The sequence below is a fragment of the Physella acuta genome, unplaced genomic scaffold, assembly GCF_028476545.2.
Source record: "Physella acuta isolate Inbredline_101_S28 unplaced genomic scaffold, ASM2847654v3 ptg000562l, whole genome shotgun sequence".
NCBI lineage: Eukaryota > Metazoa > Mollusca > Gastropoda > Physidae > Physella > Physella acuta.
The window spans coordinates 1,872,029-1,886,056 of NW_026732081.1; the positions used below are offsets into that span (position 1 = coordinate 1,872,029).

Here is a 14,028-nt window from a genome sequence, read left to right on the forward strand (position 1 = left end):
AAAAAATTAAAAAATAAGTTTTTTTCTATTGTGAAATACCTCCGTGCACTGTGTGTACTTGTCGGTAAAGGTAACCTCTTTGTTGTAGACATTTAAAACTGTTTATCTACCTGTCATTTAGGCTACGAAATAAATGAGAGCTCTCACTTCTCTCCCTACGTGAATCTATTTTTATTTCCTCCCTATCTTGTATCAGGTCCCATAACTCACGCTATCCGACTCTGTTTTCAGCGAGGGGTTGTCTGCCCCCACGCGCGGGGCGTCAGGCCAAGCAAATCTTTGCTTATTTCTCCCGTGCGCACTGACCCACGGCTGCTAGACTAGATCACGTGGTACCCGTCTATTCACAGTGTCTGTCTGACTGGACCATCATTTGCTGTGCACATTGGAACCCCGTTATTCCCAGAGTAATTCCATTCTATAGGAACTTCGACTAGAGTCTGTTTTACAACAAGAAATTTCATCAGACTTGGCAAGTAAGTTCATTCTTCTTAAGGTTAAAGAAGTCAATAATAGGAACTTTGTTTTCTTGCATCAGGCTTATAAATAGTTGTACAAATATCAATAGTTTATGGACTGAAGTAAGGACATGGGCTTGATACTTAAGTTGTAGACGTTGTAAACTTCATCATCAATAGGGAGAATCTTGTAGAAAAGACTGTGTGGATTCTCGTACACATTGTAAATGGGTACACTGGTGTACACATCAGCAATGTTAAGATTCACGTACGCAGACATGTGTGCACATTAGCAGAATGTAGATTATTGTAGATTCCTGTGTACATCATAATCTGTGTGCACACGATCAGTGTTTAGACTGATGTACGTTTCATCAATGTTTAGACCCTTGTCCACATCATCAATGTGTAGACCCGTGTCGACATCATCAATGTTTAGACCCTTGTCCACATCATCAATGTTTAGACCCGTGACCACATCATCAATGTTTAGACCCTTGTACACATCATCAATGTTTAGACCCGTGTATGCATCATCAATGTTTAGACCCTTGTACACATCATCAATGTGTAGACCCGTGTACACATAATCAATGTTTAGACCCGTGTCCACATCATCAATGTTTAGACCCTTGTACACATCATCAATGTTTAGACCCGTGTCCACATCATCAATGTTTAGACCCGTGTCCACATCATCAATGTTTAGATCCGTGTCCACGTCATCAATGTTTAGACCCGTGCCCACATCATCAATGTTTAGACCCGTGTCCACATCATCAATGTTTAGACCCGTATCCACATCATCAATGTTTAGACCCGTGTCCACATCATCAATGTTTAGACCCGTGTCCACATCATCAATGTTTAGACCCGTGTCCACATCATTCCACATCATCAATGTTTAGACCCGTGTCCACATCATCAATGTTTAGACCCGTGTCCACATCATTCCACATCATCAATGTTTAGACCCGTGTCCACATCATCAATGTTTAGACCCGTGTCCACATCATCAATGTTTAGACCCGTGTCCACATCATTCCACATCATCAATGTTTAGACCCGTGTCCACATCATCAATGTTTAGACCCGTGTCCACATCATCAATGTTTAGACCCGTGTCCACATCATTCCACATCATCAATGTGTAGACCCATGTCCACATCATCAATGTGTAGACCCATGTCCACATCATCAATGTTTAAATCCAGGTCCACATCATCAATGTTTAAATCCAGGTCCACATCATTAATGTTTAGACCCGTGTCCACATCATCAATGTTTAGACCCGTGTCCACATCATCAATGTTTAGACCCGTGTCCACATCATCAATGTGTACACATCCACTCTGTATGCACCTCTTCCTAAAAAAAAATTACATTATTTCTTCGCTAAATTCAAACAACACTTCCCGGAAATAATTCCCTAGGTCCTCCGCCCCCCTTGGAGATACATTTCACGAAATTAACTTTGAACAGCCCTTACGGGAAATAAACCCTTGAAAACCCCCACCCAACCCATTCCCTAGCATAAACGTATGGACATTAACCCAGGCGCCAGAACGTATGTAACGGCAAAGTGAAATTTAACAAGAAGAAAATGTATTGATAAGGGTAGGGGTGTGTCATGGTAAGATTGTGTCCAGGGGCTCAATGTCGGAGCTGTATCCAGGGGAGGGGTGGGTTTAATCCCGTGGGTAGGGGTCTTCACTAAACAGTTAACCCGTAGTGGTGATGATGGGGGGGGGGGGTGACCTGAAGTGGCAAAACTGTAACATAGAGGGGTTTTCTTTATTGTATTAAATTCAGAGAGCATGTAAGATTAACAGAAATGTGTGGTAATCTGCTTGTAACTTCTTTGGTTCTCTAAGCATACATGTAATTTCACAGTATTTCTACCGAATAATTTCACAGTATTTCTACCGAGTAATTTCACAGTATTTCTGCGTGTAATTTCACAGTATTTTTGCGTGTAATTTCACAGTATTTTTGCGTGTAATTTCACAGTATTTCTGCGTGTAATTTCACAGTATTTCTGCGTGTAATTTCACAGTATTTCTGCGTGTAATTTCACTATTTTTTGTATACTCTTACTTCCAAGTTCTACAACTTGTAAGTTCACAGTTCTGTTTGTTCATCTGTTTGTGTTGTGGTTGCAAGCATGCCTTGACTTTTATCATGTTTACACCATGTTCCTAAAACATCTCGTTGGTTAGCTAAATTATATCGTTAATTAGTTAAAATATCTCGTCATTATTTTTAGACCAGACCCTGGACCCATGTGGAGAAGGTATCTCCTTCACGTAGCCAAGTCTATATTTAGATACAATCCAAGATTGCTGCTATTTACGCTAACTAACTTTCATTAGCTCCCAGCATTATAATCATCCCAGTGCCTTGTTTTAAAACTTGGCTTTTCTTGACTTAGACGAATATTTCTTAAAACCGTGGCGTGCACTAAATGGCAGGGAGCAGAGATAACTGTCCTAAGGCTGTTAGAGAAATATTATTTTAATATCGTGTTACCTCGGGAAATAAAGCAGCTCCATAGACGGTGCAGTTGGGACAGATATTCCATTGTAAGGGACGTAACTTGGAGCAGATGTAGGGGTGCGAGAGAGAATTGCTGAGGATGTTGTGTCGGGGTGTCTGGTCAATCTGGTCAGTTAGGCCAATGTGGTCAGTTAGGTCAATGTGGTCAGTTAGGTCAATGTGGTTAGTTAGGCCAATGTGGTCAGTTAGGCCAATGTGGTCAGTTAGGCCAATGTGGTCAGTTAGGCCAATGTGGTCAGTTAGGCCAATGTGGTCAGTTAGGCCAATGTGGTCAGTTAGGTCAATGTGGTCAGTTAGGTCAATGTGGTCAGTTAGGCCAATGTGGTCAGTTAGGTCAATGTGGTCAGTTAGGTCAATGTGGTCAGTTAGGTCATTGTGGTTAGTTAGGCCAATGTGGTCAGTTAGGCCAATGTGGTCAGTTAGGCCAATGTGGTCAGTTAGGCCAATGTGGTCAGTTAGGCCAATGTGGTCAGTTAGGTCAATGTGGTTAGTTAGGCAATATGGTCAGTTAGGCCAATATGGTCAGTTAGGCCAATGTGGTCAGTTAGGCCAATGTGGTCAGTTAGCTCAATGTGGTTAGTTAGGCCAATGTGGTTAGTTAGGCCAATGTGGTCAGTTAGGCCAATGTGGTTAGTTAGGCCAATGTGGTTAGTTAGGCCAATGTGGTCAGTTAGGCCAATGTGGTCAGTTAGGCCAATGTGGTCAGTTAGGCCAATGTGGTTAGTTAGGCCAATGTGGTTAGTTAGGCCAATGTGGTCAGTTAGGCCAATGTGGTCAGTTAGGCCAATGTGGTCAGTTAGGTCAATGTGGTCAGTTAGGTCAATGTGGTTAGTTAGGCAATATGGTCAGTTAGGCCAATGTGGTCAGTTAGGCCAATGTGGTTAGTTAGGCCAATGTGGTCAGTTAGGCCAATGTGGTCAGTTAGGCCAATGTGGTTAGTTAGGCCAATGTGGTTAGTTAGGCCAATGTGGTCAGTTAGGCCAATGTGGTCAGTTAGGCCAATGTGGTCAGTTAGGCCAATGTGGTCAGTTAGGCCAATGTGGTTAGTTAGGCCAATGTGGTCAGTTAGGCCAAAGTGGTCAGTTAGGCCAATGTGGTTAGTTAGGCCAATGTGGTCCGTTAGACTAATGTGGTCAGTTAGGCCAATGTGGTCAGTTAGGCCAATGTGGTTAGTTAGGCCAATGTGGCCAGTAAGGCCAATGAGGTCATTTAGGCCAATGAGTTCAGTTAGGCCAATGTGGTCAGTTAGGCCAATGTGGTCACTCAGATAGATTGGGTCAATCTTGTTAATCTGGTCAATCTGGTCGTTGTGGCCAATCTGGTCATTTTTATCAACTTGGTCAGCCTGGTCATTATAGTCAATTTGGTCAGTTAGGCCAATTTGGTCAGTTAGGCCAATGTGGTTAGCTAGGCCAATGTGGCAAGTTAGGCCAATGTGGTCAGTTAGGCAAATGTGGTCAGTTAGGCCAATGTGATCAGTTAGGCCAATGTGGCAAGTTAGGCCAATGTGGTCAGTTAGGTCAATGTGGTCAGTTAGGCCAATGTGGTCAGTTAGGTCAATGTGTTCAGTTAGGTCAATGTGGTCAGTTAGGCCAATGTGGTCAGTTAGGTCAATGTGGTCAGTTAGGTCAATGTGGTCAGTTAGGCCAATGTGGTAAGTTAAGCCAATGTGGTCAGTTAGGCCAATGTGGTCAGTTAGGCCAATGTGGTCAGTTAGGCCAATGTGGTCAGTTAGGCCAATGTGGTCAATTAGGCCAATGTGGTCAGTTAGGCCTATGTGGTCAGTTAGGCCAATGTGGTCAGTTAGGCCAAGGTGGTCAGTTAGGCCAATGTGGTCAGTTAGGCCAATGTGGTCAGTTAGGCCAATGTGGTCAGTTAGGCCAATGTGGTCAGTTAGGCCAATGTGGTCAATTAGGCCAATGTGGTCAGTTAGGCCTATGTGGTCAGTTAGGTCAATGTGGTCAGTTAGGCCAATGTGGTCAGTTAGGCCAATGTGGTCAATTAGGTTACTTTGGTGGATTTCGTCTGTCATATCAATTTTTTCAATTAGATCCATTTTGTCAAACTGAGTATTAAATTTGTGAAATCGTTAAAGTCTGTAATTATAAAATACACACACAAATCCTCACTAAATTTTAACTAAGAAGTATCGAGACAGACGAAATGGATGGAAAAGGGGTCATGTGAACGACCTTGATCTCTAGGCACCCGTGGCCATTTTTCGTCTGGCCAAGGTCATGTCTGGGAACTTATAAAACAAGAGATCTTATTTCCTGGCATAAAGATTTTTTTCTTTAACTAAATAATAATTTGGCTGCTTTATGGGATTGGAATCACCTGATACCTCGGGCCTTAAGAAAGCTTTTGGTCATATGAATACAGTTTTAGAGCAAGTGCTTCTGTATTACCAGCAATTGTGATCGACGTTACTTTTTGCCGACTGTGCAAACCATCGTCTGCTGGGCTAATCTGTCACAGCAGACGAGATTAGCTCGTCTGTGGGGAGGGGGGGGGGCTGACATGTCCGTGGACGGGCTAACTGCTAGTGAGACGAGGCAGACGACGGTTCCTATAATCAGGCCTGATTGTCCTGTTAGCCTGTCTGCTGCCGTGGTATCAATTCCATGCTTTAGTGGTCAAACAGTGTCTCGTTGTCTGTATGTGACAGGTTTAGGGGATAAGTTTTTACGAAGCAGTGGAAGGCCATTTAATGTCCAAAAACTGGTTCAGGTAGTGGCTGGATTAGTGCTTAACGTGTTGATTAGTGGCTAGGCTATTGTGGTCAGTGGCGAGATTTTTGTCGTCAGTTAGTCGATAGGTTATAGTGGTCATTTACTGGCTCCGTTATTGCGGTCAGTTAGTGGCTAGGCTATCGCGGTCAGTTAGTGGATACGTTATTGCGGTCAGTAGCTAAGATATATGGTCAGTAGCCAGATTATAGTAGTCAGTTACTAAGTTATAGTTTCACATTTCCACTGCGTTATTGATTGAGCTGGGCTTAAATGTTATACTTATGTTATACGTTCCAAAATGCGCAAGTAGTAGAATAGAAGACGCATTAGCTAACTTGTATTTATCAGTCCTCGGCCACAACGACCGTCCCGCTCTAACAGGGGCATCCTAGGCAGCAAGGCATCGTTCTGGCCACACACCTAGGCATACAGCTGACCACTAGGTATAGTGGTGACCGTAAAGCTAGGCCTAGTACTGACCACACACCTAGGCATACAGCTGACCACTAGGCATAGTGGTGACCGTAAAGCTAGGCCTAGTACTGACCACACACCTAGACATACAGCTGACCACTAGGTATAGTGGTGACCGTAAAGCTAGGCCTAGTACTGACCACACACCTAGACATACAGCTGACCACTAGGCAAAGTGGTGACCGTAAAGTTAGGCCTAGTACTGACCACACACCTAGGCATACAGCTGACCACTAGGTAGAGTGGTGACCGTAAAGCTAGGCCTAGTACTGACCACACACCTAGACATACAGCTGACCACTAGGTATAGTGGTGACCGTAAAGCTAGGCCTAGTACTGACCACACACCTAGACATACAGCTGACCACTCGGCATAGTGGTGACCGTAAAGTTAGGTCTAGTACTGACCACACACCTAGGCATACAGCTGACCACTAGGTATAGTGGTGACCGTAAAGTTAGGCCTAGTACTGACCACACACCTAGACATACAGCTAACCACTAGGTATAGTGGTGACCGTAAAGTTAGGTCTAGTACTGACCACACACCTAGACATACAGCTGACCACTAGGTATAGTGGTGACCGTAAAGTTAGGCCTAGTACTGACCACACACCTAGGCATACAGCTGACCACTAGGTATAGTGGTGACCGTAAAGTTAGGCCTAGTACTGACCACACACCTAGGCATACAGCTGACCACTAGGTATAGTGGTGACCGTAAAGTTAGGCCTAGTACTGACCACACACCTAGGCATACAGCTGACCACTAGGCATAGTGGTGACCGTAAAGTTAGGTCTAGTACTGACCACACACCTAGACATACAGCTGACCACTAGGTATAGTGGTGACCGTAAAGCTAGGCCTAGTACTGACCACACACCTAGACATACAGCTGACCACTAGGTATAGTGGTGACCGTAAAGCTAGGCCTAGTACTGACCACACACCTAGACATACAGCTGACCACTCGGCATAGTGGTGACCGTAAAGTTAGGCCTAGTACTGACCACACACCTAGGCATACAGCTGACCACTAGGTATAGTGGTGACCGTAAAGCTAGGCCTAGTACTGACCACACACCTAGACATACAGCTGACCACTAGGCAAAGTGGTGACCGTAAAGTTAGGCCTAGTACTGACCACACACCTAGACATACAGCTGACCACTAGGTAGAGTGGTGACCGTAAAGCTAGGCCTAGTACTGACCACACACCTAGACATACAGCTGACCACTAGGTATAGTGGTGACCGTAAAGCTAGGCCTAGTACTGACCACACACCTAGACATACAGCTGACCACTCGGCATAGTGGTGACCGTAAAGTTAGGCCTAGTACTGACCACACACCTAGGCATACAGCTGACCACTAGGTATAGTGGTGACCGTAAAGCTAGGCCTAGTACTGACCACACACCTAGGCATACAGCTGACCACTAGGCATAGTGGTGACCGTAAAGTTAGGTCTAGTACTGACCACACACCTAGGCATACAGCTGACCACTAGGCATAGTGGTGACCGTAAAGTTAGGTCTAGTACTGACCACACACCTAGACATACAGCTGACCACTAGGCAAAGTGGTGACCGTAAAGTTAGGCCTAGTACTGACCACACACCTAGACATACAGCTGACCACTAGGTATAGTGGTGACCGTAAAGCTAGGCCTAGTACTGACCACACACCTAGACATACAGCTGACCACTAGGCATAGTGGTGACCGTAAAGTTAGGTCTAGTACTGACCACACACCTAGACATACAGCTTACCAAATAACTAGGCATAGTGGTGACCGTAAAGTTAGGTCTAGTACTGACCACCCACCTAGTCATACTGCTGACCACACACCAAGGCATACTGCTGACCATGCAGCTAGGAAGAATGCATACCACAAACTCCTTCAAACTGCAGAGGACATAAAACATATGATCAAACTTCATTTTCTTCAACGTAGGTCAGTTGTAAAAGGGTACTTCCATATTGTCTTCCGCAAGAACACAGTGACCAGTCAATAAGATTGTGTTACAACTGTCTATGAATTTCTTATCTAAGTGTATTTTTTCAATAGAGAATCAAAGCTAAACACCCCTCTGCTATAGGGCTTGTAAGTAGGTCACAACTTCTCGTTCTCGTACTTGGCAGCTAGTAGATTTCGAGACCTTAGACTTACAAGCCCTATTAGTATAGTCATTCTGAATATTGTAATCAGAATTAATTTATAATTTAGTTCTTTAAAAACTTCTTAATCTTTAGACAAATAAAATTTCCCATATAAATTGACATCATGGTAAGAATAAATTGAACAGAAATAATTCGAATCATCAGTCTGAGGAGAGAACCTATGACTTCAATGTGGTGGTTAGATGTTTTAAATGTTTTGCCATACAATATACGTAACTACCGCATACTTAAATGTAATACTTGTTAATTTCGAGAACAACAGGTTTCTGTATATGTAAATAAGAGGTGTAAGTATAGCCAAATATTGTAGTCCTGAGAGGTTCAGTCCCCTGGATGGGCAGATCCATCACTCGCCAACAGTACAAACAGGCTTGTCTTCTTGACCCACTTGATGACGTCACGTGGCTTTAACAGAGGACGATGGCACCTTCTCCCTAAATGTTTCCCAGATAAGGAACTGGGGGCCGCTTTCTGAGACGGGAACTGGAGCATCTTTAAACTGCGTATCGGCCGCCACATCACGTAAATAAGCCGAAAGGCAATTGGACGTTAATATTAATATAAATTTTGGCCCAAATAGATTTCTGTGATGTTTTTGACAGTGTTTACTGGGTAGGGGGAACTAGTGGCTAAATGGTGGGGAGCGGAGCTTAGTGGTGCGGGAGGGGTTGGGGACCACTGTAGTGGTGGGACCGATCAGAGAGGGTAGGCAAGGCAGTAGGGATCGCTGGTGAACTCAGTGGGGTGAGTAGAGGACCACCGGCCTTCTCAAAAAGGGGCAGTGTTTCTTCCAGACTTTTTTCTCCGGGGGGCACTTGAAATTTTCGGGGGGGGCGGTAGACTTTCTTCGGGGGGGCGGACACTGTTAAAAGTATTTATTTTCTATATAAATTATATAAGGGGAGGGAGAAGGGACCACCAATCCGCTCAGAGAGTGAATAAGGGACCAAAGGCCCACTCATAAGGTGAGAAAGGGACCACATGCCCACTCATAAAGTAGGTAGGGGACCACAGGCCCACTCATAACGTGTGTAGAGGACCGAAGACCCTCTCACATAACTGTTTGAGAGACCCTGAAGTTGGTCACAAACATGTCAGAGCACGAATTTTTTTCTCCCAGAAAAATATTGTAAATGGCTTCCGCGGATAAACAAATGCGCTGGCACAGTTTAAAAATAGCTCCGCGCGACGCTTCCAAACTGTTTGGGGTGTCGACCCTGAAGGGGGTCAAGTAAACTCCACCCATGAGATGTTTTTGTCGAATTCATCAAACTTTCTGTCTTTCTGTTTTCTTACACTTCCTTGCACCGTGTGCATCGGGGTGTATCAAGCTGAAAAACAAACATTTTAAAAAGAACTAAAATTCTGATCTCACATAGGAGTATCTTAGAGATGAAATCTTCTTGATCAAATATTGGAAGCAAGCGCAGGTCAGAGATTTTATATTAATAAACCCTATTAATAGTTGTTTTTGATGTGTTTTTTTTTAACTTAATACAGAATCTACGTCGTTTTGCAGTAGATGTTATATTACTCATGATCTTAGCCCGTAAAAACTCACATACTTAAAATATATTTATATCTATGCGTATTTACATTTTTTTTTTAATTATTTTTTCCGAAAACAAATTAAGATTTTTATTTTTATGTTGTACTGAAATAAATTTGGTGAGTGCTAAAGGTGATAGAGATGATCTACTTTTATTAAACTACTCATCTCACGAGACCCCCCCTTGCCTAATTGGACAATGTTTGTGTCAACTAACTGTTTACTTGCTCACGTTGTTTTGGCTTCGCACGTTAGGACCATTCCCCTAGCCAGTGGTCTGCCCAACGGTCAAGCAGTGGCCTGTACTCTAGGCTGTTGACTTGGTCGAGCAATAAAACCAGTCCTTGTACCATAAAGACGGGGACCGAATTGAAAACAGAATCCTTTTTTTACTTTTGTTTTAGGGTGAGGTGAAATATAGTCAGGGAAACTAGGTGGTGAAAACAAGGTTTGTTTACATTGGGACGCGTTTATGAGCGGATATTTAATGAACATTTACATTTATTACAAGTTTTTTTTAGAATAAGTAACCCTACGTGCTTATACAGATTATTTTTTCTTGGCTTCTATAAATGTTTTTCGTTATTGTTTTAAGAAGTCCCAATGCGTCGTTGTATACGTCATCGGAATAAACATTTGAACTCCAACAATTCAGTTGTTTTGTTCTCTAAATTTAAATTGGCATTTTGATGGGCAGAGTTTCTTTCAGGCATCTCTTCGGGGAGGGGGGGGGGCCTCCGAAGAAAGTCTACCCCCCCCCCCGAACGAAATGGAATTTATATAGAAAATATATAATTTTATCACGGTCCGCCCACCCCACCCCCACCCCTACCCCCGAAAATTTCAGGTGCACCCTCGGAGAAAAAAGTCTGTTGATGGGTGCGGCATAGAGAGGTTCACGTGTGTTTTGGACTACAATGAAATGATAAGTTTTATGATAAGCCCTGATGATAAGCCTTATGATAAATCTGATGATAATACAGGTTTTGTATAGCATTGCAGCTGATTTATTTTAGCCAAATGACGTTTTTGCATTTCCTGGGTCGGGTGCCCTAACTGTTCTGGTAGACTCAGAAATATCTGAGAAACAATTATCATGTGAACCGAACTCGAGATCGTTGGGTTAAAATCATGTGCTCTAACCCTTGACCAAGCCATTCCATGAATGAAAAAGGTTGTTAACAAAACCATTTACAATTTTTTCACGTAACTTGTCAAGAAAACAGATAAACTCTGCTTCACCTAACTAATTTAGGTCTGAAAGTAATGTTACATTGAATGATCTAGATACTTAAATCATCTTGTAAATCATGATTATTAGTTTTACATACAAAACAATGGTAACCATAAACATAGGTATTCATCGTATGAGGTTGGCATTGTTATAGTTTTTGTTGGTGGTGATGGTGGTGGTGGTGGTGTGTGTGTTGGTGGGGGTGGGGGTGGGGGGTTGGGGGGAGTGTGTGTGTGTTTTACTTAAGAAGAAAAATGACAGGGAAATTCGAAAAAAAACAGCTCTAAAAATAAACTCTCACGTTCTGTTCGTTTATATTTTGTCATTCGCTGAGAATTAAATAAAATAAAAATGTAATCAAAGAAGAAGAAAAAAAATGTGTGAAATGTGTCTGGAATCAGAAAGGGATATTACGTCTCGCTAATTTTTTAGCTTACTCGGTTTTTTATTCTTACACAAAGTGGAGGCGTTGTGTGGGGGTTAAAGTTCACAAATTTAAATCCCATTATCACAGCATCTGACGTAGATTTAAGTTCGCTCACCGGACATTTTTTATGACACCCTGACACATCTTATAGCACACTTGACACGCCGTATAGAACGTCATCCACAACACACTTTTTATAGTTGACACAGCCTGAACACACACACACTTTTAACACACCACTGGTGAGATAGCACAGTTGATTAGTATAACGCAAGTATCATTTGATCTGCTCGCAAAGCTGGCGTTTTACTGAGTCTATAAATCTGACGCTATATTCAGCATACAAATCTGAAGTCTACTCCGTAGACCTATATAAATTTGACGTTCTATTCAGTCTATTAATCTGATTTCCTACTCAGCCTATAAAGCTGAAATCTTTTGAGTCCACCTATCTGACGCTCTATTGACTGTGTCTGTCTACAAATCTGACGCTCTATTGACTGTGTCTGTCTACAAATGTGACGCTCTATTGACTGTGTCTACAAATGTGACGCTCTATTGACTGTGTCTACAAATGTGACGCTCTATTGACTGTGTCTACAAATGTGACGCTCTATTGACTATGTCTACAAATGTGACGCTCTATTGACTGTGTCTAACGCTCTATCGACTGTGTCTGTCTACAAATGTGACGCTCTATTGACTGTGTCTACAAATGTGACGCTCTATCGACTGTGTCTACAAATGTGACGCTCTATTGACTATTTCCACAAATGTGACGCTCTATTGACTGTGTCTGACGCTCTATCGACTGTGTCTGTCTACAAATGTGACGCTCTATTGACTGTGTCTACAAATATGACGCTCTATTGACTGTGTCTACAAATGTGACGCTCTATTGACTGTGTCTACAAATGTGACGCTCTATTGACTGTGTCTGACGCTCTATCGACTGTGTCTGTCTACAAATGTGACGCTCTATTGACTGTGTCTACAAATATGACGCTCTATTGACTGTGTCTACAAATGTGACGCTCTATTGACTGTGTCTACAAATGTGACGCTCTATTGACTGTGTCTGACGCTCTATCGACTGTGTCTGTCTACAAATGTGACGCTCTATTGACTGTGTCTACAAATGAGACGCTCTATTGACTGTGTCTGACGCTCTATTGACTGTGTCTGTCCACAATCTGACGTCCTGTCTCCCCCCCCCCCCCCCCCACTGATTAATTACGTTAGACTCAAAAGCTGCGCTCACTCGCGCTGGTCTCATTGATTACCCCACGATGTCTGCCCTATTTTCCTACTCTCTATATCAAAAGTTGTCCCCCTTATAGTCTCTCTCTGAAGTTGTCTCCCCTACTAGACATTGATCACAACATAGCTTCCGGTGTTCTATAATATCGGACAGTAACTCTCTGGCTTAAGGTCTTTCATGTTCCGTTTACTTTAATCAAAGCCTTTTCATTATTATTAACGTATCAAATTATTTTTTCCCGTATTTTATTTGTACGTGTCATGTACTGAAGTTCCTACTCAAATGAAAAATGTGAAATATTTTATATTTTCCCGTTAGTAATCGTAGACGTATCTTTTAACAAGGCTTTAATCTTTTATTTTGACGGGAGAGTTGAACTTGCTGTTTCTTATATCAACTCGAGATGGGCAACACATAAGGGGAGTTTAGAAAGGGGAGTAACAAATGATGACCTAAATACACTTGCTGATTCTCTACCCCTTATTGTATCACTGTGACCGCGTTGACCCGCCCCTTTAGTACGGTAATCACGTGATTCATGAATTTGTGTTTTAAACACCCATTTAAACTTCTTGTTACGATTCTGGTCATAAAGTCACTTTGTGCAGACTACAGCTAAAAATCTGTCCCGTCCCCCCCCCCTACAGATTGGGAAGGTCATCAGGTCACCTTGTATAGACTACACCTGAAATCTGCCCCCCCCCCCTACAGATTGGGAAGGTCATCAGGTCACCTTGTATAGACTACACCTGAAATCTGCCCCCCCCCCCCCTACAGATTGGGAAGGTCATCAGGTCACCTTGTATAGACTACACCTGAAATCTGCCCCCCCCCCTACACTTTGTAAGCGAGAGTCGATGGCTCTGAAAGCAATACATCTCTGTTAGGTTTATACCTGGCTATTTATAAAAAACTAACCTATCCATGTATTAGTATACGTCTCTGCAGCATTTCAACTCTACTTCATCTGCCCCGTGTGTCTTGGGCACGAACGTGAAAAGATGATGATGATGAGTGCATTTAGGACCTAATAAGGTGTGACCCCTTCATCATCTTAACATGATTCCAGTTTTACGTGACATTATCCAGTCTCCATATTAAATGTAATCTAAATACAAAGTAAACTTTACACACAGATGTTTAAAACTGTATT

The 14,028-nt window shown here is 42.8% G+C and overlaps 1 protein-coding gene across 1 annotated transcript in view; it reads left to right on the top strand.

The window, feature by feature from the left end:
* Positions 1 to 395: 395 nt before the first annotated feature.
* LOC131946557 (neuropeptide receptor 15) overlaps positions 396 to 14,028 on the top strand; it is a 37,177-nt gene continuing 23,544 nt past the window's right edge. The window contains exon 1 of the mRNA XM_059307408.1: positions 396 to 476. The gene's annotated coding sequence lies outside the window, so the exon portion shown is untranslated. The remainder of the gene's footprint in view (positions 477 to 14,028) is intronic.